Source organism: Chaetodon trifascialis, chromosome 3 (genome assembly GCF_039877785.1).
Source record: "Chaetodon trifascialis isolate fChaTrf1 chromosome 3, fChaTrf1.hap1, whole genome shotgun sequence".
Taxonomy (NCBI): domain Eukaryota; kingdom Metazoa; phylum Chordata; class Actinopteri; order Chaetodontiformes; family Chaetodontidae; genus Chaetodon; species Chaetodon trifascialis.
This window is the reverse complement of record NC_092058.1, coordinates 7390339-7413724: the sequence shown is the minus strand read 5'-3', so window position 1 is coordinate 7413724 and position 23386 is coordinate 7390339. Positions and strand designations below refer to the sequence as shown.

The window sequence follows — 23386 nt, the reverse complement described above, 5'->3', positions numbered from 1 at the left end:
CAATTAACAGATTCATGTCCACAAAATGTCACCAAAATGCCCGTTTCCCACAGCAGAAGGTGATCTATTTAGATGGATTGGTTTATATGACCAACAAAAACCCAAAGATATTCAGTTTAATATCATATATGACAAACAAAGCATAAAATAAACACATTTGAGAAGCTGGCACCAGAGAGTTTGCTTGAAAAATTACTCAAACGATCAATCGATTATCAAAGGAATTTCCAAATTCAGGCTTTTTGTCCAGCTCAGAGATCAGTCTGACCAGCCAAACAAAACCTCTGTCTCTGTTCTTCCACTGAGCACCTGCTCCCACACAAACAAACACAGGAATACATAAAGCGCTTTGTTTGTAGCATAACTTCTATCGACATTTTGTTGTTGTTGGGTCATACAGTCGTATGTCAAAGTAATATGTTGCTTTTATTGCGTTTATCACTGTACTTGTGGTTATGTATGCATTTAATAAACCTCACAAAAAACACATTTCAGTTATACTCGGCAGTTACACTAAAATGTCATAGCAATTCAGTGCAACCCATGAAATATACATTAGAATACCATTTACAGGTTAAGTCTATGTTCTGTGCAACCTTTGTTATTCCCAGAGGAGGGCCTGTGATCTGACTGCAGATGGACTCCCTGCTGTATACGACAGCAAAGCAAAGTTCTGCATTACACAAATCTGCAGGAGGACATGTGCGTCAGCTGGGAACTCACTCATTCCTTTGAAGTCTGTTTATTTTCATGCACACATTCATAACAGAAATATTACATCTAAATTCAGGAGTCTGTTCAAATAAACTATGCCTGCACTATTAAAAAACACTATAAAATATGTTTGACTTCATTCTCCAAAAACAGGAAGTGAGGCACGGCAGAACAAAGCCGGTTAGAGAAGCACACAAAAATGCTATTTGGGTAACTAATGAGATCCAGTGAATTTAGCATAAATGGGACAGTGGCTGGTTGACATTAGTGGCAACCCTAAATTCCATCTTCCACACTGGAGCATTTCACATAAACAAGAACAAACACATTTGGTGAAAGTTAATTGGGAAGGCAGCAGAGGCTGTTCTAAAGATGACTAAAACTCCATCGTACCCACACCCATCAAAACACCAAAACCATGATACAATCGCCACATCATGGATTTCAATGTAAGTATAGGCCTCATTATTGCTCAAACTCTGTCAAAGTCCAATCTTCTTTTTGCTAATAATTAGCTGATAAAACAGTAGTGTCAAAATCATGTTCATATGACATAGAGCATCTCAGACTTCTAAAGCATGGAGGAGAAGAGAAGGAATGATTTAGCCTCCTATCATAAAAGCCTCTTTAAGATGGTCCCCTGGTGCTCTGCTATCCATTAGCACAGGAGGAAAAGGTTCAGAGCTCTCCAGGCAGATGAGATGGAGGGGGGCTCAGCATGACAGGTGATAAGATGAGAGGAGGTCGGGAGGAGAGAAAGGATCCTTCCTTGATGGAAGCAAAGAGGCAAAGATGAACTTTTGTTAAAAGAATAAGAAGAAAGTTCAGAAGCCTTTGATGAAGCGGAACAAGAGGAGAACAAGAACTCATCAAGAACATGAGATGCTAGCTGAGTAGAGGAGGGGGTGGGATTAATGAGCGTATGTGTGTGTGGTGGGGGATTCAAACGGCATGACAGCTGATGTAACAGAGCTGAAAAGAGAGGCCAAAACGGGGAGGATGGAATTTCTAGCCTTGAGGTTAGAGGTGTGCACATTAAGTTATAGGGGGGTGGGCTGGAAGGGAATGAGAGCAAGCAAGGGGTGAAGGTTGAGTGAGCAGGTGGAGGATTTTAAATGGATTGGAGTGGAAAGAGGGCGTGATGGAAGTAATTAAATAAGGAGCAATGCTGCTGCCATGCCGCAATTCTTAAGCTATTTCCTCCTCCTCCTCATTATTCTTTTGAACGGATTAGGGGCCAAAGCACAGCTCTATAGCCCACTTATGCTACAAAGCAGACTTGGAAACAAACTGCAATCTTACTCAACCATATGGTAGAGAGCAGAGCAGCCCTAAACGTCTGAGTAAACAAATCAAGTCACTGAGTGAGAAAAAGGCTCGGTTGATTTGAGTTCAGGTTTTGTTTACAGACTGTATGTGATTTAAATGAAAACTTAAGATACTTATGATTAGCCAGTTAGTGCATTCATAATATATCTTATATGTTTTAATTAAAAATGTGCTGTGCTGACTCTGAAAACAGAACAAATCCTGTCAAAACCATTCTTGAAGTCAAAATGTCTGAGGTCATCAAATCAAAGGAGGAAAACTTCAATAAAGTCCAGTGCCCCCCGGCCCCCCCAATTTAATTACTAAAATTATAAAAACTTAAGTGCACAGAGGATTCTTCAAAACAAAGGAACCACAAGTTTACATTCAGCAGTGCCTGTCATGAATTTTAAATTTCATGTTTACATAATTGTGGCTGTGAAAAAGCTGAAATCTAATCAGGCAGAGTGCCTTTCTGGTTGTAAACAAAGCACCACTGCTGCCAAAGTCTGCCTGTCTGCATGCAGTCATTAGCCTACATCCAAGAGTCGACTTCCCTTTGCCTCCTCATGTGTGAAGAGGGGAGGGAATCCCCTCTGGTAATGATGCCTTCAGACCCCGTCTTTCCGAGAGGAGTCACCCATCCATCAGTCAAGGGGTACGATAGAGGACACCCCCCACTCTAATCCTTAACCCTGCATCCACATCTACAATGGCAATCAAGCTTTGAATTTGGTTTTGGGAGAAAAACCCAGTACCCATGAAAAGTGGTAAAGCCAGTGTGTTTGAGAGGACATCAAAGCAGCGCCAGCAGCCTGTAATACACTGCAAAGAGCCGGTCAACGCCATAACAACACCATTTCAGCTCTTTGCGCCACTCAAAAGAGAACATATTGATCTACTCAATGGGCATTACAAGACCACAAGAACCGACTGTCAGATTTATGTCTGGAGGATTTGCATAGCCTGCAGGAAGATGAGGGCTGTTAAGAGACTGTCAGACAGACTGACTGTCTCTACAGAGCTTAGATCACAGTAAGGAAGTGCCAGAGCCTCCATCAGTGTCCATCCGTCAGTCTGCATACAGGAAAACTCTGATGTCCCACATTTAAAATACCACAGGAACGTACTCATCAGCTGCACAAATCAATTGATGTGTGATAATGGCTTTAATAGCCAGGAGACCCACAGAGAAATATATGCTTGGTGTGTGTGTTTGTGTGTGTGTGGAGGGGTAGTAGTAGACAAAGCCCCCTAACCCTGATGTTCCTACCTCCTCCGGCCCCCCCAACGCGATGCAGGGGTATGATGCCCCATCCCCCGGGAGCGTGTTGTCCTCCTGCAGGATGTTGCTCTTCTTTGTCTGCCTAACGGAGTGGCTGGCTGGTTGACTGGGTGAATGAGTGAGCGCGTGCGAGCGTGTTTCTGTGCTATATCCAAACCCCCAGCCCCTCTAGACTACCCCCAACTCAAAGCGAGCTCGTCGTCCCAGCATCAACACCCCACTCCACCAACCAGGCCGCGGCCTGCCTCCTGATTATGTGGTATCCTAGCGACAGCCAACGGGGTGCCTATGGAATCCCCGTGCAGAGCAGCATGCTGATTGGACAACAATATCCTCTCTAATGAAGATGATGGTAATGATTTTACTCCATTTCTCCCCTCCCCCTCTGCTGCTGCCTGAATACTGATTTTTTTTTTTTTTTAAAGGATGCATAGACCCTCCAAAATAAGGCAGACTGTTATAATTTTTCTGGAAAGTCAAATCCAGGGTAATGAGGTATTTCATTAAAATGACAGCTCAGACATAGCATACTCTTTAGGTTGCTTAGTCTAGGTCTGGACAGCTAAAAACTGAAGGATACATTTCCTTCTCAGTGCCTCAAATCTGAAGACTGCAGGTCTACAGTACAGGTTTTAAACCATTTACAGAAAGCACCATTTCCACCAATAGCCTGCAGCTCTGAGTGGCACAATTTTGCATCATAACATTCAGCTAAGGCCTGGAGCAGTGACTGGCCAGACTGAACATCTAACCTATTATCTTTGTAATCACCATCAATTTTGTGACAAGACTGACACTGAGGCAAGACAACTGAAAAAGAAAAGAAAAGAAGGAACTCTGACCCATTACCCAGTTACTGCCTGCTATGTGAGGCACTGGTAGACTAAATCTTTTACAAAATTGACCCTTATCCTGCAAAAAACTGCCCCATTAAAGGCCTTACTCAACTAATGATACAAATCAGAGTCTATGAGGGGCCAGCCAAGTCTCAGCAGGAAAGCGTTACACCACCTATTTATAGCAGTTATGGAAATGAAATGCAAAACAATAGGGGTAGAAAATTGCGATCCCCTCATAAAAGTGAAATGGGATAGCTTTGCAGTTGAATTCAAACATCTCTTTAATGACAACAAGATTCATTTATGTGGAATAGGGTAGATAAAACCAGAGGATAATGGCATACTTATGGTCTGCTCCACCACATTAACACGCCACCCAACTGTCTGGCTGTATGAAATGTAGCCATTAGAATCGTTTGCTGGTGCAATGTGGTATTGATTGGGGCCAACCATGCGTGAACCTCATTGATTATTATCTTCTCATTAGCATATAGATTAGCTGGCAATGCAGCCAGGAACACAAGCCTTGAGTCTCACACTTGGCTAACAGAGCTGTGCAGCAGATGGGGGTCAAAACCAGAGGAAAGAGACAGAAATGCGGTAGCTCAGTTTGATATGAGCTGCTTGATGATGGACTTCAACATCTGAAAGCTTGTGACCTCAAACCATCAGGAGATGCTAGAATAAACAGAGGGTGGTCGCGGTGAAGTGAGGCGAAACGGGGTGGTCCAGCAGGGGGTTTTAAGACAAATAAACCCCGCCTTTTGTTCAAAGGGCATTCAAGCTCATTATCAATTTAAGAATGCTGATGCCTAACAAGCTCTTCTGGGGAGCGGTATAAAAATAAATGATCTCGGCACCATATGAGCTTGGCTTTTAGCTTCCTACATCAAAGACACTGCCAGCCAATGTAATAAAAAGTATGCTTGAGAATATATCTACCCCATACTCATTATTATCCATCTGAAAAGTTTCAAATGAAACAAAACTATGCTATGGGACATATGACACACCAGAGAACAAATTGCACTGAAATAACTCTGGATGATTTGTTAAACATCACAGTCCCTTGCAAATATATTTATTCCTTTAAGGGGTTGAATATACTCATTGGATGTGTCTGTCTATGCCTGTTTTCAATTATTTTTTGGTGAGAAGCGCCTATTCATATCATACAGGAGAGATGCAGCATCTGCCTGCCAGAGTTATCAACTTTTATGGACAGAGTGTTTACTGGTTGGATTTTTTTTCTGTAAATTATTGTGTGTACCAAAAGAATTAGCTGCCCGACAGAAAATCTAAATGAACAGATAATCACTGGTCCTGGCCCTTCAAATGTGAGGGCTGGCTGGCTTTTCTATGTTTTACATAATTAAAAACTGCATATATTTGAGTTTTTAACTGTTGGTTGGGCACACAACCAGCTTGAAGACAGTTTTTCTGATATTTAAAATGAAAACTAATGATCAGATTGCCGCTGAAAGTCACTTATTTGAATAAGTTCAGTGGAATCATTATGTTGAGCTACCCAAATCCAAACCTCAACAGACCACAATACATGGCACCGACATGGTTAATTCCTAATGTGTGAGAGAGCCTGAATATTAACAGTAAAAGTCAACTTTCACATCCTGTGCTTTACAAAGCAGCTTTTTCTTGGCGATGTTGGGGTCATCCCCTGAGGCTGATGACTGTAGATGGGTCCTGTCTAAACACAGCAAACAGGGCATTGCCTTTGTTAGAGTATGTAAGACAGAGATACCCTCTGATCCCGAGGCAAGATTGGTCGGGTAGCCGTAATTGAGCCATCTGACTCAGAAGGACCTTGCCTTCCACAGCTGAGTAGACCACCACAAAGAGACTCTGGCTGCTTTCCAGGTTAAGTGTGCTGAGCGTGTGTGTGCCATACCAGCACACAGACTCACGCTGTGAAGATACAATACACTTTCACTTGACTCTCACCAGCAGACTGGTCTTTTTCTGTTCAGCATCATTTCATGAGGCCAGAGCATGTAAGGTGCAGATTGTGCCAAAAGATGCTTAAAATCGCTCGGAGTGTTGTTAACCCACAAAAAATACATGGGAGTAGATAGGCAGAAAAGCACACTGAGACTGAGAGGGGGCAGCGGAATGACAGATAAATGAACGATTCTCCCTCTGATCTATAAATACCACAGTTAAATAGTTCTGGCAAAGCTTGCAGATTAGCAAGACGCTTCAATCCTCTGAGGCATCACTCTCAGGATTCGATCACACCAAGAGGAAAAAAATAGGTCAGGTATGAGCCGAGATGAGCGGCAGCACAGAAAAATGTAGTGCTTCAGTGCTTTCATCAGAAACAAGCACTTTAAATTTCTATCAACGCCTGCAGTGGACTTGCCGCACATCAAAAGTCTGGATCTGGATCACTAGAGACCTATAACTTTAGAGTAGCTTAGGGAAACTAATTAACTGCAAGGATGTATTTCTCTATTACCTTTTAATGGACTACATGACTGCACCCAAAATGACTCTGAGTCTAGTTATTTAATGAGGTTAAAACGAAGGCACTCAATTATAATGTAATTGTCACATCCTGATCAAGGTTATAACAGTTTTGAATTTTCAGTTAGGTTTCATGTTGTTTTAGTTTTGACTTGTCGATTTCATTTTAGTTGAGTTTTAGTTTTAGCTTCAGTTCTGCAGAAAGGTTTACATTTAGCTTTTATACAGATATAGTTTTGCAGGAGTTTCTGTTTGTTGTTGTTAGTGTCAGGTATATCGTGTCAGAGGGATGTACAGTAGGTACATAGTCATACAAAATACATTAACAAAATGTACTACTATTCAAATTAATGAATATATGTACATATAGCATGAAAGGGCTACAACTTTAATTTCACTGTGCAACTTTGTGTTGCAAAATGACAATAAATGAACCTTGATACCTTATTGTTAAAAAAAATCTGACAGTTTTAGTTTATGACAATAACTTCGATTTTGATGGTGGTATCTTGATAGAAAACTCATTGCTTGGACTGCTACAACACGTTCAAGCAGATGCAAAGGTCAACCCAATAATCTATCAGCCTATTCCCTGAGATGCTTACAAAGGTCGTCACTGGGTCAGAGTGGTCTTTGACCTGATATGACATTTCATAGGACATGTTGTACTCTTAATTTTATCTGAGTAACCAAAGCCTTTGAAATGATGACTCAATCTGATATTCTATATTTTCATATAAATGAAATGTAAATGCTGAGTAAATGTGTCAAGCCTCTCTGGTGTCAATCATGATTATCTCTAATAGATGTAGTGCAAGAGGCAAGGGAATGTAAAGTGGGTACAGATGAGGTAGCATTGGGGCCATCTCACATGTAAACAATCATTTACCAAAACAACACATGCTAATGATGTGCGGCTCTCACTCCTGTGAAATAAACAAATCAGCATTTTCATAACACTCATAACTCGAGCAGAACAATTGATTTGAATAACAGCTTATTGCATTAGACCAGATGTCAGCTATAAGAATACATGTGCGAGTAATTGTCTCTGGCTAATTTTCCCAGGCTGTGTGATCTCAGGTTTAAAAGGAGTCACTCTCTCTCATAATAACTGCTTGCCATGCTTCTAAGTGTATAAAGCAAGCATCCCCCTGCAATTAACCCCTGTAGCGTTAAGGAAAATCTATGAGCTTCCTCACCAAGGCTGTTGCTGCTTCTTATTCTCAAAATAATCAAATTACTGGGTATGTTCTGACCCTCTTCACAGTGCAGATAATATGAGAAGGACATTGTAGGTGCCTGGGAGCTGGGGCTAAAGTGAGTTTATCTGAAGAACATCTTAAGTTTGTCTGAATGAAATGTGCTATATAGTTCCATTTTATTGTAGCTTGTTTTAATAGCCTCTAATATACTGATCCTTGACCTGAGGGTGTGTGTATGAGATAGGCATGTGAGAATACGAGTAGAGATTGAGATCTAATCAAACTTGATGTTTTGAACAGATCATTTTCTCTTATCCATTTGCTGTTGAGACAGTTGTTCTGACTGATCTATAACAATATTACAGTGATATGACGATTTTTGTGCAGGCATGTTTTGGGCAAATTCAAATACAAATATGATGAGCAGGAGAGTTGAAGATAAGTCAAAACAGGAACCTTTTTTCTTTGACTTATACATTAATATGTTGGTGAATATATTTGGGTTTCAGACTATGGGATGGACAAAACAAACAATGTTAAAATTGACAGATTAATCGATAATGATAACAGCAGCCCAAGTGCGTGCAGTGGCAAACACACACACACACACACACACACACACACACACACACACACACACACACACAGCCATAAACACAGTAGGAGGGATCAGCTACTACTAACTACAGTATTATTTTGACCACATTCAGGTCACTGGAAGGCCACGGCCACACTAGCTGCAGAAGAGGGTTTATCCTCGGTGACGACCTACACTTGTCAAAGTAACTAACTCCTCCTCTGTGCCAAAGGTCATGACCTGTGGTACCAAAGTTCCTCAAGAAAGCACCTGGCTAACTTTAGCCAACACGCTAAAGAAAAGACTAGCAAAACTGAAGAGCAGGGACTATTGCTGGATAGAGCACTGAATTTAAACATTTTCCTCACGCACTGATTTTTATTCATGGCTTATTTTCTCCACGATAGCTGGTACTGAACTCCGTCACAACACTAGCTAACGTTAGCGCTACTTGGGTCGTCACACCATACCGCTGTTTTTTCACAACACGAGTCTCTCGCAGCTAAACCTAGCCGTTAAACTAACGTCAACGTTAGCAAACAAGCGAGCTAGAAACACATCGCAGCTGCCTGCTGCTGTGCTGGGGCCCCGAGAAGACGTTAGCTAGTGCGACCGATTAACCTCACGCGTTCCGACACACACAAACACGGACGGTGACTGACCCTCGTGCCAGCCGTGACACCCTGCGCCGAGAAGCGAGCCAGACGTCGCCTTACCGTTAATGTAAGCCTTGTAGCCTCGCTCCTCTTTCCGGCCGCTCTCCCTCGTTGTTTTTCCTGATATCCTACACCATTTCTGGATGGTGGCTCACTGTATCCGTCGGGCTCAGAGCAGACCAGCGGCAGCGAAAGAGCAGAGCAGGGGTGGGCTAAAGCAACTCTTTTCATTTGCATTCCAAACTGGTAACGTGACCCAAATCTGCCCAATGAGCGCAGAGTATGGTATTTGACCCCACCCCTTCTACTGTCAGTCAACGGTCCCTCTGCCTCCGTTCCCCCCTCCCTCGTCTCTTGTTCCACGCGCCTGTCAAGTGGCGACCGCTGTCTCGATCTCCATGGTAACAAAAGGGATTTAACCCTTGCACTGTGGTCTGTTTACGCTGTAGCTACACTAAAGATGTGGATTTTAAAACGCAGTTTAGGGGCTTCACGGGGGTTTAACAACGATTATCTAAGAGCAAAGTCTTCAAGATATGTGACATTTTATTTCCCCACTTGAAAACTGCCTCTTTTGTTGTCCCCTCTGGAAGGTCAAAGGTCAGCACCAGCACCCACAGAACAGATTCAGGGTTTTGTTCAAGAGCACTTCAGCAGGTTAGATGCTTTTACGTATATTTTTTTCAACTTGCAGCTGTTTTCCCTCTCACGACTGCCCAGTTTCCTTGTGCTCACTGCAAATGTATTTTCCCCATGTGCAATATTCAGCATCAGGAGACCATTTTGCATCAAAACTAAGCTAATTTGGTGTTTGTGTGTGTTTGTAACCATGTCCTGGTCTTCAGCAAAATGGAACTTACTCTCTCTATAACATCTTAAGATCTGTGGGACAAAATAAGAAAAAATAAGATGCATATCTTGTGTGTCCTGTGAGAAAGTTTTGATGGACTGGCTGTGTTAAATACAGTAGAGATGCTCAGCACATGGACATTGAAAGTCTTTCAGCATATGGACATTGCAGCAGACATTTCTATAGGGTCTTGGCTGAAAACACAAAGGTGGAACCACTAACATGACGACTCCTGTCCATCTAGCTGTGCCAGTAACACACACCGGTGAGTCAATAGGGCTCTGGAACTGGAACGGAGCCATCATCCCTGGTGTCTGTTACACCTGTGTTTGACAAGTCAGACTTGTCCGCTGTGAAAAGGTCTGTTCCAATTCTGCTTCATTATGAAGGTCTGGTGTTCAGGGATGAACAAAAGAAAACTCTTTTCCATTTTCCAGTATATTTTTAAAATCTATGTGTTGTTATTCGTCACTATTGTTATTTCTGTCCACTTTGTACGCATGACGTCTACTGTCTGTCTGTTGTTCTTCCTCTTTTCCTTCAAAGGGACTTTTTCCTTATCTAAATTGAGGTTCTATGAACTGAGGGTGAGATTTGTCATTTTGGGCTGTATAAATAAAACTCACTTTACTAAACTAGACTTCACAGACAAACCTAGATTTGTTATAAACATTTTATGATGCAGTGAAAAGTATGCACATGCAGTACATGTCAAACCCTTGTAATATGTACACAAATGTGCATTGAATTTAACTGATCAAAAGAGTACTAATTTAGCTTTTAAGTACAAATCAGCAGTCAGAAATGTGCATAATTCATGAGTCTCATTTCTCTTCTCTTCCATTAATCCATCACCCCTCAGCAGGCTTCAAACTGTGCAAGACAACGCTGTGTCGGCTTTGAGTTCGTACTGCATATCGAGATGGAAACAACCAGGAATGCTAATAAAATGGACAGCAATGAATTGCTAATGTTTAGTGAGTCGCTCCTCTGTTGCCTGCAATATGAGCAGGGAGTGCATTCAACTGCCTGCAAATACTGAATAATTTATCACAATATGACTTATTTGGTTGGCCCCTGAGTTAATTATCTGGTCTTTCATAGCTCCCATGATACCTCACTCGCAGCATCAGCACGGACACAGTATCATTCCACTAACTTGGTTAATCCCCAAAGATGCTGTATGGGCTGGCAGCCAGGCCGACTGTGTGATATTAATGTTGTGGTGGAGGTAACCCTGGATTCAAACGCAGCACCATACCGCCACAGCATTGTTTATACAATATCATGGCCCAGGTGTAATGGTGTGTATATAATACATGAGAATCTTAATGGAATATTTATGTGGGCTCCCGTTCAGCTTGGTTGATCCTCCTTTTCAACAAAGTCAGACTGGTTTGTTCTCCATCACCAAGCGAGTGTCCCTGTTTCCGCAGTTCTGCGCACTGACTTTAAACAGAGCAGCAGAAGACACAAGAGTGCCAACCTGAAACCTGAAAAGAATTTCAGCACTTCAACACTGGAACATTGCTTTCAAGCTTTTGCAGCTTTTGCTTTCTTGTAGATGGTGATGGCCCAAATTTTTTTAATGGCCCAAATATTTTTATTCACAAATGCATTTTAGTCTCCAGTATTTATAATTCCAGACTGACAAAGAGAGATAGTTTACATAGTTTATGCTTGTGCATAAATCTCAATGCTGCTCTGTCTTAACAAGAAAATGTTTGTTTTGAGTTATTAAGAGTTTAATGCTCAGTGAAGCTTAATCAATTTGACAAGAATTGTTTGGAGAGCTCACATGGACAAGCTGGGTCTCTGGCATCCGTCCTGAATAATGGAGCTGTTACATTACGTACTGTGATTTTACACTGTGGCCTAAATTAACCTGAAAAAAAAATCAGCTGTCTGAAACAAAAGCAAAGTCTCTATTAATTCAACATCTTTAATACAGTTAGTGATGCATGTTTGAAAAGGCCAAAAAAAAAACAAAAAAAAAAAAACAGCGATAAAACCAACGATGTGACTCTTCTCTGAGATAGATAATAACCATCAAGTGATGGGAGAAAGGGAAGAGGACGCTCTAAGGCAACAATAAAATGTTTGTCGGTGAACCCAAACACAGTCATTTCAGAAACTATTATTACACAACAAGGATTTTTGCTGCAGGGGATGCTGCTGCTTTGAAAGACCCCCATAAAACCAAATCCATAACATTTCTTTTGCATGTTTGTCCTTCTCTTTCTATGGGAAATATATAGATTAGGCAGATTTACAAAAACACCCTCAGTGAAAGAGAGGGTTTGTGCCAAATTCTTCCTGAACAAGCAAACAAATATCTCATGAGTGTTGTTGACATAAACTTTCCACACAGGAAGTGGAAGCTGGTCTGATGTGAAGAGGTGAAAGAAAAACTGTGCATCCACTGTTGGACTCATGATTGGAAAAGTGATCATCATGCCTCACAGCAATGAAGGGTTTCATTTCATCCGCATGATTCACTGTTATACCCAACTCACTCTGACCGAGATGTGTTACCAGTGTGTTAGAAGATGCTTACAGAGACGTTCAGTGCCTGGATAGAGGACAGTCTCAGGCTAGACTGTAGCATCAGATCAGGATTAGACTCAGGATTGAGGATAAGATTAAGTTAAGTATGACCGCTGGGCTATGAGTTCCTTTTGGCATCCTTTATTTGATCACACACACAGTAACCCCTTTGTTTCGACCGAGAATCATTCCAGCTCCTGATGGCTCTTTATTTGTTTGTGCCTGGTTGTCTTAATATTATAATGGAGAATTTGGTTTATTTAGGTTGGACTGATAGATCTCCACCTCTCTGGCTTCAACATATGAGGTGCTTGTGATTACAATCATGTGTATCCTTGGACAATTTTCCCCTCAAACCCGAAGTATAACTTGTCAAAAACATTGTTTTTTAAGCAAATTGGTCTGATTTACTCTCTCATGTAACTACAAGAAGACCTACATGACTTAGTAATACACATGGTAGGAAGGCTGCTGGAGCTATTTATTTGTTTAGGTTGCACCACGGATTAAATCACCCACAGAGTGAGGCATTGTGACATTTAAGTGAGTCCCAAACAGTATCTGAGACTCATTATCCAACATCACACTGCATTCATTATGACTACAAAATGCTTGCTCAAACAGTCAACTCCCACACCAAAAGCAAACAACATGGCACTGACAGGGTGAGGGGGTGTAACAATTTCTCATTTCATACACGTTGTTAATCAGATACTATGTTATGGTGTCTGTCTTCCACTAGGGGGCGCCATCATGTTATCAGTCAACAGATGAATTTTGCTCCGACAGGCTTACACTCACATTGGGACAAATCTATGCAAGAAAACATTTCAACCAAAGACAAGATATCTTAATTGTGCATCATTAGTCCCTTAACTACACAAACAGAGCAAACCAAGACTGATTAAATGATATTATGGTGAACATGAAGCACAAAATCCATTAATTGTTTGGTTTTCAGAACAGGGATTTAAAGAATTACATTTTCATGCCGTGCTCAACCAGCCCTCCCAGTTCTAGGTTAAGCCTTGTCTGAGGTCCGTACTGGTTTGTGAGAATTTTGTTCTCGGTTGTCATCATTCGAGCAAAAGGTGTTTAAAATAGCCTCCAGGAACAGGGTTAATTGTTCCCCTGAAACAATGAAAATTCCTGAAGTCAAAGGCTGTGTGCGGTTGCTTCCTCTCTGGTTGTGTTTGCTTTTATTATTTTCTTCAAAGAAAGACTAAACCACCACCTTGATGCCTTTTTGAATTGTTTTTTTTCCCCCCGCATGAAAGAGCTTGGGAATGACGATAGAGTGGCCTCCAGCATCAAAGTTTGCTTATTAGTTCAAGAATTACTCCGTTTTCTCTTCATTGTTGTGTAGTTCTCCGATTTGTCTCACTGGGTGTTTGTACAGCAGGGATGACTATTGTGAGGAAGGATATTTAGTCTGATTCAGCCCCAGCAGACATCCCCTCCCTGCTGCAGACAGACTCTACAAATAAGGTCTGGAGAGCACAGGCATCCTGTACATTGAACTCTGTGTTAGATGCTTAATCATGGTGATCTTACACCATTACTACCAATATTTACTCTTATTTACAAGCAGTGTTAAGCAGTCAAAAGCCTAGATGGAGCAAGAACAGGAAGATGACTGGTGCCCACCTTCTATGACTGATAATCTAACTGCAAAATGACCTTTTGGCTTTTCCTGTTACTGTACTTGACATGTTACAATGAATTAAGACTCCTCTCAGGCATCCTCTGCATCATGTCCTGCTCTGCTCACTCAAACCCGAGCAGCCACCTCACCTTCTTCTTGTGTTTATTCTCACATATGACCGTGTGGTTCTTGAAAGTGCCATTAGTGGGGAAACCACAGCACTGGGAGCTGAATCACAGCAGCTTAAAGTGTCTCCACCTTCTTGGCAGAACCTCGTCGGCCGTGTGCGTCGAACACGCTCATTACTTCAATTCCCTCACACCCGATCAAAATAATAAGGATTTTTGGCGTCAAAATTACAACATGCCGGGCAGTGTGCAGCGATGTGTGTGGAGGAACAAGGATCCAGTGTTTTGCAGGGTCTTTCACTGCTAATGATTGGCCCATGCAACTGTTTGTACAGTGTGGCTGCCTCCGTTTTTGCCTTTTGGTTCATATTACTCTTGTCATTTTCCTTTGACTTGTCAGCAAATTATGCACGAGAAAAATCGTATCACTTCACACAGAAACAGATAACAGAAATATTTAAAACATGATGAGATATAAAGATTTTGTTTTTATATCTGCTTTATATATATATATATATATATATATATATGTATATATGTGTGTGTGTGTGTGTGTGTGTGTATATATATATATATATATATATATATATATATATATATATATATATATATATATATATATATATAGTTCTCTCTCTTTTCTTTCTTTTCTAATTTTATTCTAATTCCATTCTTGTAAGGAGCACTGCAACTAAAACAATTTCCCCTCGGGGATTAATAAAGGATTTCTGATGCTGATTCTGATTCTGATTGTGAGATGTGATCAGTTTTTTAACAGCTTGACCTTTACCCATGTTATGCTAAGTATTACTTGTCCACAACAACAGGAGCGTCCATAGTCATTATAATAGTAATTTTCACCACTGCTTCCTGCCTCAACACCTCTTAAATACCATTGAATCATTTCTACCTACAACTTCATTCCAGTGATGCCCAATAGTATTTAACCTGTCAGTGCTTCTGTTCTTTTAGACGAGTGATTAAATGTTCACATAAAATCCCCAGTAATTATACAGTCTTGATTTTAAGATCACCAGCCCTGCAGAAACATCTTGAAATAAATGTCACGGTTGTGTTATGTAAGTTTTGGCGATCATTATGTATGCCTGGTAAAAACGGGAATCCTATAAAGCAGTGATGTTAATGTAGACATTATGGCAGGGTTGTCGTTATTGTGCTCTCAGTATACACATTGGTGTCTCACTGCTAAACTAAAGTGATGAAAAATGTAGAAATGATTTATGGTGGTCGCACTGGAAGGGACCAGCATGTCAGTCAAAGGCGTCTTAATATGTTAAAGCTGCACAGACATAAATACGAGCTGATAAGGCCCTGCAGTCTCAGGATTTGAATGCATCCATGTGATTATTGTCAAGTTCTCAATGTCAGGTGTATTACCCATGTGAAAATTAATAGTTTTTACCACAAACCATAAAACTAAAGTAAACAGATAAAAAGAAGAAGAAAATTAAAATGAACAAACTAAATCAAGAACTATACGTGTTGATTTCCTCTTGGCTGGCTCTTTAACTTCTAAAGAAAAGGATGTTGTTTGAGTTAGTTGGAAGTGAGTCCAGGAAACATACAGTTTTTTTTTTTTTTTTTAGGCTGGTTAGACTGGTCTCACATTATGATTGCTAAGAAATGATCGAATGAGTGAAGGTGCCGGAAATGATGTTAATCTAAGCATCCTGATACGTCAAAGCTGATAAAAAAAAGCTCTCTGAAAGTCTGAATATTTTACTGTAACACATCCATTCAGTTATAACACACTTCATAACAGGAGGTGCATAAGTTGGTTGTATGAGTGTTAATGTTTGTCACATTGTCATGCAGGAAACAACAATTGTTTATTTTTAGGTTCACCGAGCACTTTAGACACCACTGACACCTGGCATTAAAGTTGCAATCTGTATCTGTCCATGTTGTCCATCCACATAAGGAAAAACACACCTTTATGCAAGGTGTAAACCTGTTGTGATCGGAATGTGGAATGTGGCAGAATCTGATTGGCCACCCAAAGTGCCACCCCATTATTCTAAAGTATGATTGGCTATTTGTCCAGTGAGAGGTGGGAGTTTGAACCAGCTGTCTGTCAAGTCACTTTGGATAGTTAGCTAAATTGATGTATGAACATTTTTAAAAATGAAACATAGGAATGTAAGATGTGTGTGTGCACACTCTTGCTCCATGCCACTTCTGCATAAGTCAGTGCAACTTGGGCCACCCCAGTCAAAAAAGTCTGGACGCGCCACTGTTTGGATGGAGTCTGACTTGCGCACAAGATATTTGTCTTGAGTAGCATAAAATATCGCCTGTTCAAGTTTAGAGTGCGAGCAAGCTGAAAGATGCTTTAATGGCATCTTTATTCGGTGCCGTGGAAACACCAAAAGAGGCCAAAAGATTTATCCAGTCACAGTCGACTCCACGCCGGTATTGTACTGTAACACAAGGAGACACAATATTTTTATGAAAAGAAAGACATAATTTAATGTTTTATGTTTTCATTTGCCGAATTGATAAGATGGGACAAATAATTAAGAATTTTTCATAGACAGCATTTCACGGACTTTATAAAGTTTCCTAAGAGTCAACAACTCACAAAATTTCGTGATTTTTCAAGGGAGTCTGGTGCTGATCTATCGCCACCTCAAATTATTCACGCGCAGGTTTTGCTCTGGAGCACAGAGATCTGATCTCAATGAGGATAAGGATAAGACACTAAAATTACCAAGTGTAAAAGCAAAGGCAAGATCATAACGCATATTATATGTTGTATAAAGTATCCGGATAGAGATCCTATTTGAATACCAGGCGTGAATGAAGCGCAAATTTACATAAACCAATTATGGTAGGCAATATATGAGAGTTGATGTGCTGCACAAACCAACATAGACAAATTAGATTATGGGTGGTTTTGACAGATTGATCTTTCCTTGGATGTGTGGGTGTGTGTGTGTGTGTGTCTGACTGGGCACTGGGGGTTAAATGAGGTAACCGAACAGGAACCTTGTGGGCGGGACTCGAGAGCAGCTCTGCTCAGCCAAACACGGTGTTGCGGTTTGACCTACATTTAATGTCATGTCTTTTGTCTTTGAAACCGATCCAGTTTAGTAGAAAGTTTGTTAAACTCTGTTGATCTGCTGTATAACCACCAGTTAGTTTACTGTAATGTGTGTTATGGCGCTCGGCTGCTGGTTGACGAGTGTGTGCCTGCCTGTCTGCACGCACACATTTTCTATTTCCAGTATGAGCGCGTGTGTTGAGGGTTCAGACCACAGGGGTTTGACATCTGTGAAACGTCCCTAGGTGAGAAGAAGTGTTTAAGTGTTTGGTGTTCTAGCAACTGAAAGTGATGCAGACAGAAAGAATGAGAGAGTGCAGGACTGTGTGTGCACGTCTACCATAGATATTTAAGATAGACTCAAACAAGATGTGTGTGTGTGTGTGTGTGTGTGTGTGTGTGTGTGTGTGACTCATCAGTTTATTTAGTGCTGCTGAGCTACTGTTCTTTGGAATTATACACCACAACCCTCAAAGAATATTACTTTGGAAACATTTGTCACAAGATCATCATAACATCATCCGTCAGTCTGATCAAAATGACTTTAAACTGAACAGGTGAGCTCACCTGAACCAAACACCTGCCAGTGCTGGAAGATGGCTGCACACTGGGTGGAGCTACACACAAAACACGCACAGGTTCACCTGGCCAGGTGCTCTGCTTGGTGTTAAATTTAGGGCGTTGTGCCACAGGTGTTGCTCCTCCTTTGTGTTAAATTCCAGCTTGCAGCGAAGTGTTTGAGAACTGGTTGTACTAAACTGAATTTTAAATGATTGGGAGGAGATGGGTGAGACTCGTGTTGGTGATATAACTGTAGTTTGTTGACTGTGAGATGTACGAAGACAACTGTCTACTCTTAAACACTGAGTGTTCAAGTGCTTATTATCCATAACAGTAATGGCCAACTCTGGTCTGTAACGTCTTTGTCAAGCCTGATTGTCCCAGTGTGAATGAGTGCAGCCACAAAGAAGGAAGGATAGAGAGAGAAAGACTGGCTTCAGAATCATGGAGAGGTCGGATTGAAAAGAAAAACAACTGGAGAGCGGAGAGAGTTAGAAAAGGAGAGAGAGAGAGAGAGAGAGAGAGAGAGAGAGAGAGAGAGAGAGAGAGAGAGAGAGAGAGAGAGAGAGAGAGAGAGAGAGAGAGGCAAGAGTGAGTTTGTGACGAGTCATAATGACACGCTGGTGAGCGAGACTGCACCAGTTCAGTCCTGAACGTGTTTGCTGCAGCATCAGTGCTTCCTTTCTTGTAGTTTTAATTATGCATCATCATCCTGAAACAGCAGCCGGCCTCAGGTTTCCTTCACTTGAGTTCAACACCTTGCCTGATAACCAAAAAAAAAAAAAAAAAAAACCCCAAGAAAACACACACCAAATATTTTTGCATCACTTACGAGAGGGAGACAACAAGGTGATGTCAACCAGTTGGGCGATGATCTGTCAATATGCTCATCTGTCCACCACTGCGGTCCAGGGCAAGATGTCTTCACAACCACTTGCCAGGTGGCTGTGACATTTAGTGTTGACTTGTATGGTCCTCAGCAGGTGATTCTTAAAGGTTAGTTCTACTTTCTTACAATTTGGACCTTGTTTTAGTGCTTTTGGCCATCATTCCTGTTGGTCATGTTAATATTGTGGAGTTATTCTGATTTTCCCAGGGTCCCCAGATTTATATAGCACATCATGCAAACATGATGCAAACATCCAACTTTTTTGGAATCTGGTTTGTTCATGTTCATTTTCTTTGAACCAGGAAGTTTACAAAAGACAGTTTTGGTTATATCTACAGTTCACTTTCATTTATTGTCTTTGAAGCTTGTTTACGTTCTTTATCATCATCTGTCTGCTTATGGTTTCATGCCCAGTCCAAAATATTTGAACATTTTTTCTCCAGATCACAGCAGCAGTTAGCTTGGGAATGATGTCAAAAATGCCCCCAGATTCACCAGACTTATCCTTGAACAGTTCCTCAGGCACCACTGTCAGGTCAATATTTCCCCTTCATGAGCACATTGATCTGTAACAAGTTTGTTTGCGGACTGATGGCCAGATCTCTTCCATGTAATTTGTTGGGGACATTAACATGGATGAACTCCAATGTTTCAGTGAACTCTTGATCTTTCTTGTAGGACAAACTCGACATTTGTGGCTTCACCGCCGGTTCAGCGAAGCTCATAGAACGACAAATAATTTCTATTGTCTTAAGTTAAATACTTTTGAGCATGAATATTTTGTTGACATGGCAACTTTGACACCAAAAAAGATTTTGGAGCTTTTTTCATTTGCTTTCATTGGGGCATAATTTAGTGTTAGTACTCCACATGTCATCAGAAAGACTTCTTCCACTGAAGATTTGCTTCTACCTGTGAACATACTTCCCCTTCAGTACCTCCCAGAAGATAATGAACTTGATGCTTCCCACAGCAATGCTGGGAAATGTCTTCTCAGAAGCCGATATGTGAACAGAGGAACTCCCATTCTGGAGGAATTACGATTGAATATGGTGTCCTGACTGGATTGGAGTCCTCTGTGATAAGAAACTGACCTGCTTGCACGTCAAGTTTTCCACCAGTTTGAACAATTTATAAAGTGCCAGTGATCAAAGGGGGCAACTCATCGTTATATCATACCAGCTTTACTGAACAACGTGTGTTCGGTATGGATCAGCGGTGGAGAAGTAGATTAAGCTGCAGCTGAACATCATACATTTTGACACGTTATGGGGAAACTTTTGGAATCTGCTGCCGCTGCTGTGATCCAAGCTGACTGCCTGTGCTGCAAGAGGAGTATTTTGTACTTGTATATATTAAATGAAGTGTACCTTTAGTTAAAAAAAAGATCTACCATAAAATATTTCACAATGTTGGTTATAAACCTTGTTTATTGTTTATTGCAAATAAATATCCGGTGAGGATGACCAGTGGACGCTGCCCTGCTGGCAGCTGACATCTTCATCCCCTCACCCTTCACCTTGGCAAGAGTCTTGAATTTACTCTACACTTGTGAGAGAAGCAGTTCTGTGGGAGTAGATATGGTTAGGCTCGATGAACAACCAAGCAAATTCTGCATATGAGCACCGTCTTCTAGCTACCTGTTTGTAATGAGCTACCAGCCGTAATGCCACACCTATGGGTTACGTGACAGCGCGGCAGACAGTACTCATAAATGTACGGTAAAACTTGCAACTGAACAAGAGCAGGTTTCACAAGAAGACAGCAGACTCACTGGCATGCGCTCTCATTGGCTCCAGTCCCCTCTTACCTCATTTGGCTCCGGCTGCAGACCTCAGAGATGCTCCAGTGGATTTCAGCAAACAGTGCAGTACCGCTCTAATGCCATGTGACATCTGTTTTTCTATTTTGCACGGTCCTGGAGGCAGTGGGAGTGACATTTCTCTAATTGGACATAATGATGAAGAGAGAGGGAGCTGGGCTCGCTGTTTGAGATCATAATGTTTTTTTTTTTTTATGAAGGATAAGGTGCAAGTTTTAACTCCTTGATAACACATAACTGCTGTTAGTAGTGTCCATTTGGCAGAAGAATCATGATATTGATCTAGTATCACACGAGCTGCATGATTATTGCTATCTGCCGCACACACAGTAGATCAAACACATCTCCCTCTCTCCTCCGTTCCTGAGATGGCCTTGTACTTTCCAGGAAGCCTTTTGCTCCTTCTTGCTACTTTAATTTAATCTTATTCGGTTAGAAAATTGGATTTAAGCATGAAAAGACATGCAAGTTTTCGCTGTTTTCATGGGTGTGAGGTATTTGCACAAAGACATTCTCTTTCTCACTGAATGTGAGCGTACAGTGTGTGCTGTAGTGCTGACCTGACCACATGCATTAAACTGACACCAGTGGGTACTCCACAGAACGCCTTTCTTTTCCACAGACTTATAAATTAACTCCATCACAGCTACTGTAATAACTCTTAGCTCACAGAAACCGAGATGCATTAACCAATAACTTTTGGTAAACAAAGTCAAACAATGGTGACGGGGTCATGGGAAAGTTTACCTCTAAAAATTTACATTAAAGTCTAATATTTCATACTGCCTCCCTTTGTTTCTGGCTGTTTAATTACTGTGGGATTAGACACATTTAGCTCTCCCCAGCTCCCCCCCCCCCCCACGCACCTCACGGGCGTCTTAATCGGGACAGACTTAGGGGCCCCGTGGCACCAGGGGCGCAGCTTTTGTGGGCCCAGCAAAGAAAGGAAAGGAGTGTGTCAGCGATTTAGCTGAGAGTTACAGCCTTGTTTGGCCTCCTGCCGCCTGCATGGTCAACTGAGGTTCTGCAGGGGCACTGGGCAGAGTGACAGGGCCAGTTACAGTGAATCAAGACCTTGTTGGGCCAAGGTGAGCTCGCAAAGACGGATGAAGCGAGATGGAGAATGGGCATTTAGTCCCTGTGCTGGGATTCTGGCTCTTTCTGAACCAGCCAGTTCATTCTGGTTGATTTTTGGACTGTACTCTGTGACCACTGTGCCAAAAGATGCAGCAATGCTTGAAGCCATTTGTTCTTTGTGCTCTTTCACATGATCTGGTTGGTACTATACTGAGATCAAGCAGCGATGAGTCATCAAAATCACATCTGCTCATGAGTAAAACTTGAATCTTATTATCCAAAAGTGTTTGGTTATATTTTAGATTCAATTCAAATCTATCAATGTCTCTGTTAGTAAAAGAGATAGTACGTCTATAGACCACCTGAGAAATTATCTGCTTGTACATTTTGTGCAAACTAAGATATTTACTGTCTGTATATTGGTTTGTACATGCTTCTATTCACTGACTGGAATCTTTTGTGTTCTCCAAGTGATTGATTGCTTTGCTTTTCTGATTAGTTGGAATGAATTGACTAAGGGCTGCACGGTGGCACAGCAGGTAGTGTGCGTGCCTCACAGCAAGAAGGTCGCAGGTTCGATTCCCGGGTCGGGCCTTTCTGTGTGAAGTTTGCATGTTCTTCCCGTGCATGCGTGGGTTCTCTCCGGGCACTCCGGCTTCCTCCCACAGACCAAAAACATGCTCGTTAGGTTAATTGGTGACTCTAAATTGCCCCTAGGTGTGAGTGTGAGCGTGAATGGTGTGTGTATGTTCCCTGCAATCAGCTGGCGACCGGTCCAGGGTGTACCCCGCCTCTCGTCCGCTGACAGCCGAGAGGGATAAGCGGCGTAGAAAATGGATGGATGGATGAATTGACTAAATAATGTGCACTTGCCCTAAAAAAAGATGATATATATGAAGAAAAAAGGCAAGTATTTGCATACCTGACTCAAATCTAACATCTCCATGTTTAGCATGACTGAAAAGATGACAGGGTGAATTAAGAGATGAAGCACCAGAGAAAAGAAATCCTGAGAACAGATAAGAGGTAAAGTGTAAAAGTGATATGATTGAAGAGGCCAGTGGCCCAGTTAAAGGCCACACAATGATGTGTTTTTTGACTCTTTGCCACACATCATCTTTTGTTAGCGACTGTGCTTTATCTTTCAGTTTCACAACCTCTCAGGCAGTGGGTGAAGTGAAGTGAGTGAGATTGAGAAAGCCACAGCCGACACGCCAACTCTCGAAAAGGCCACCATGCACTTTGGCATACTGCACCACTCTGTTGTCTGTTGCCTTGGTGAATGTTGCTGTTATTTATGTGTCCGGAGCTGATTCCTGAATGTTTACCACACCTCACGTCACTGAAATTGCATCCCATAAGACCTGTTTCACGACATATTTTGTGCTTCCATACAAACAGTCTGACTCTTATGTTCACGTATTCACTGTCACATGATGACTCATAAAAATCTCAAACGATGAACAGATAAATAACAAGTGCTGCAGTATTCCCAGATCTGATTTTCTTGCTTCAACACTATTTTGTGTTAAGTCACAAGACTTGCAAAATAAACAAAAATGTGACAATAATTTCTGGACCATTGCTGTGTTCACTGCCCTCTCTTCTAGAATTAAAAATCTATGGCCATTTACCATAAACCATGGAGTCATGGAGTTTCATGGAGTTTTGCCATGGAGTTTTGAAACTTTTACATGGGACCAGAATGGTGGTTTAAAGTACATTATCAGGAAAC

General features: G+C 41.5%; 1 protein-coding gene across 1 annotated transcript in view; it reads right to left on the bottom strand.

Moving 5' to 3' along the window:
* The window catches only part of phc2b (polyhomeotic homolog 2b (Drosophila)), a 34346-nt gene extending 25088 nt beyond the window's left edge, over nucleotides 1-9258 (bottom strand). The window contains exon 1 of the mRNA XM_070959509.1: nucleotides 9129-9258. The gene's annotated coding sequence lies outside the window, so the exon portion shown is untranslated. The remainder of the gene's footprint in view (nucleotides 1-9128) is intronic.
* Between the last annotated feature and the right edge of the window lie 14128 nt (nucleotides 9259-23386).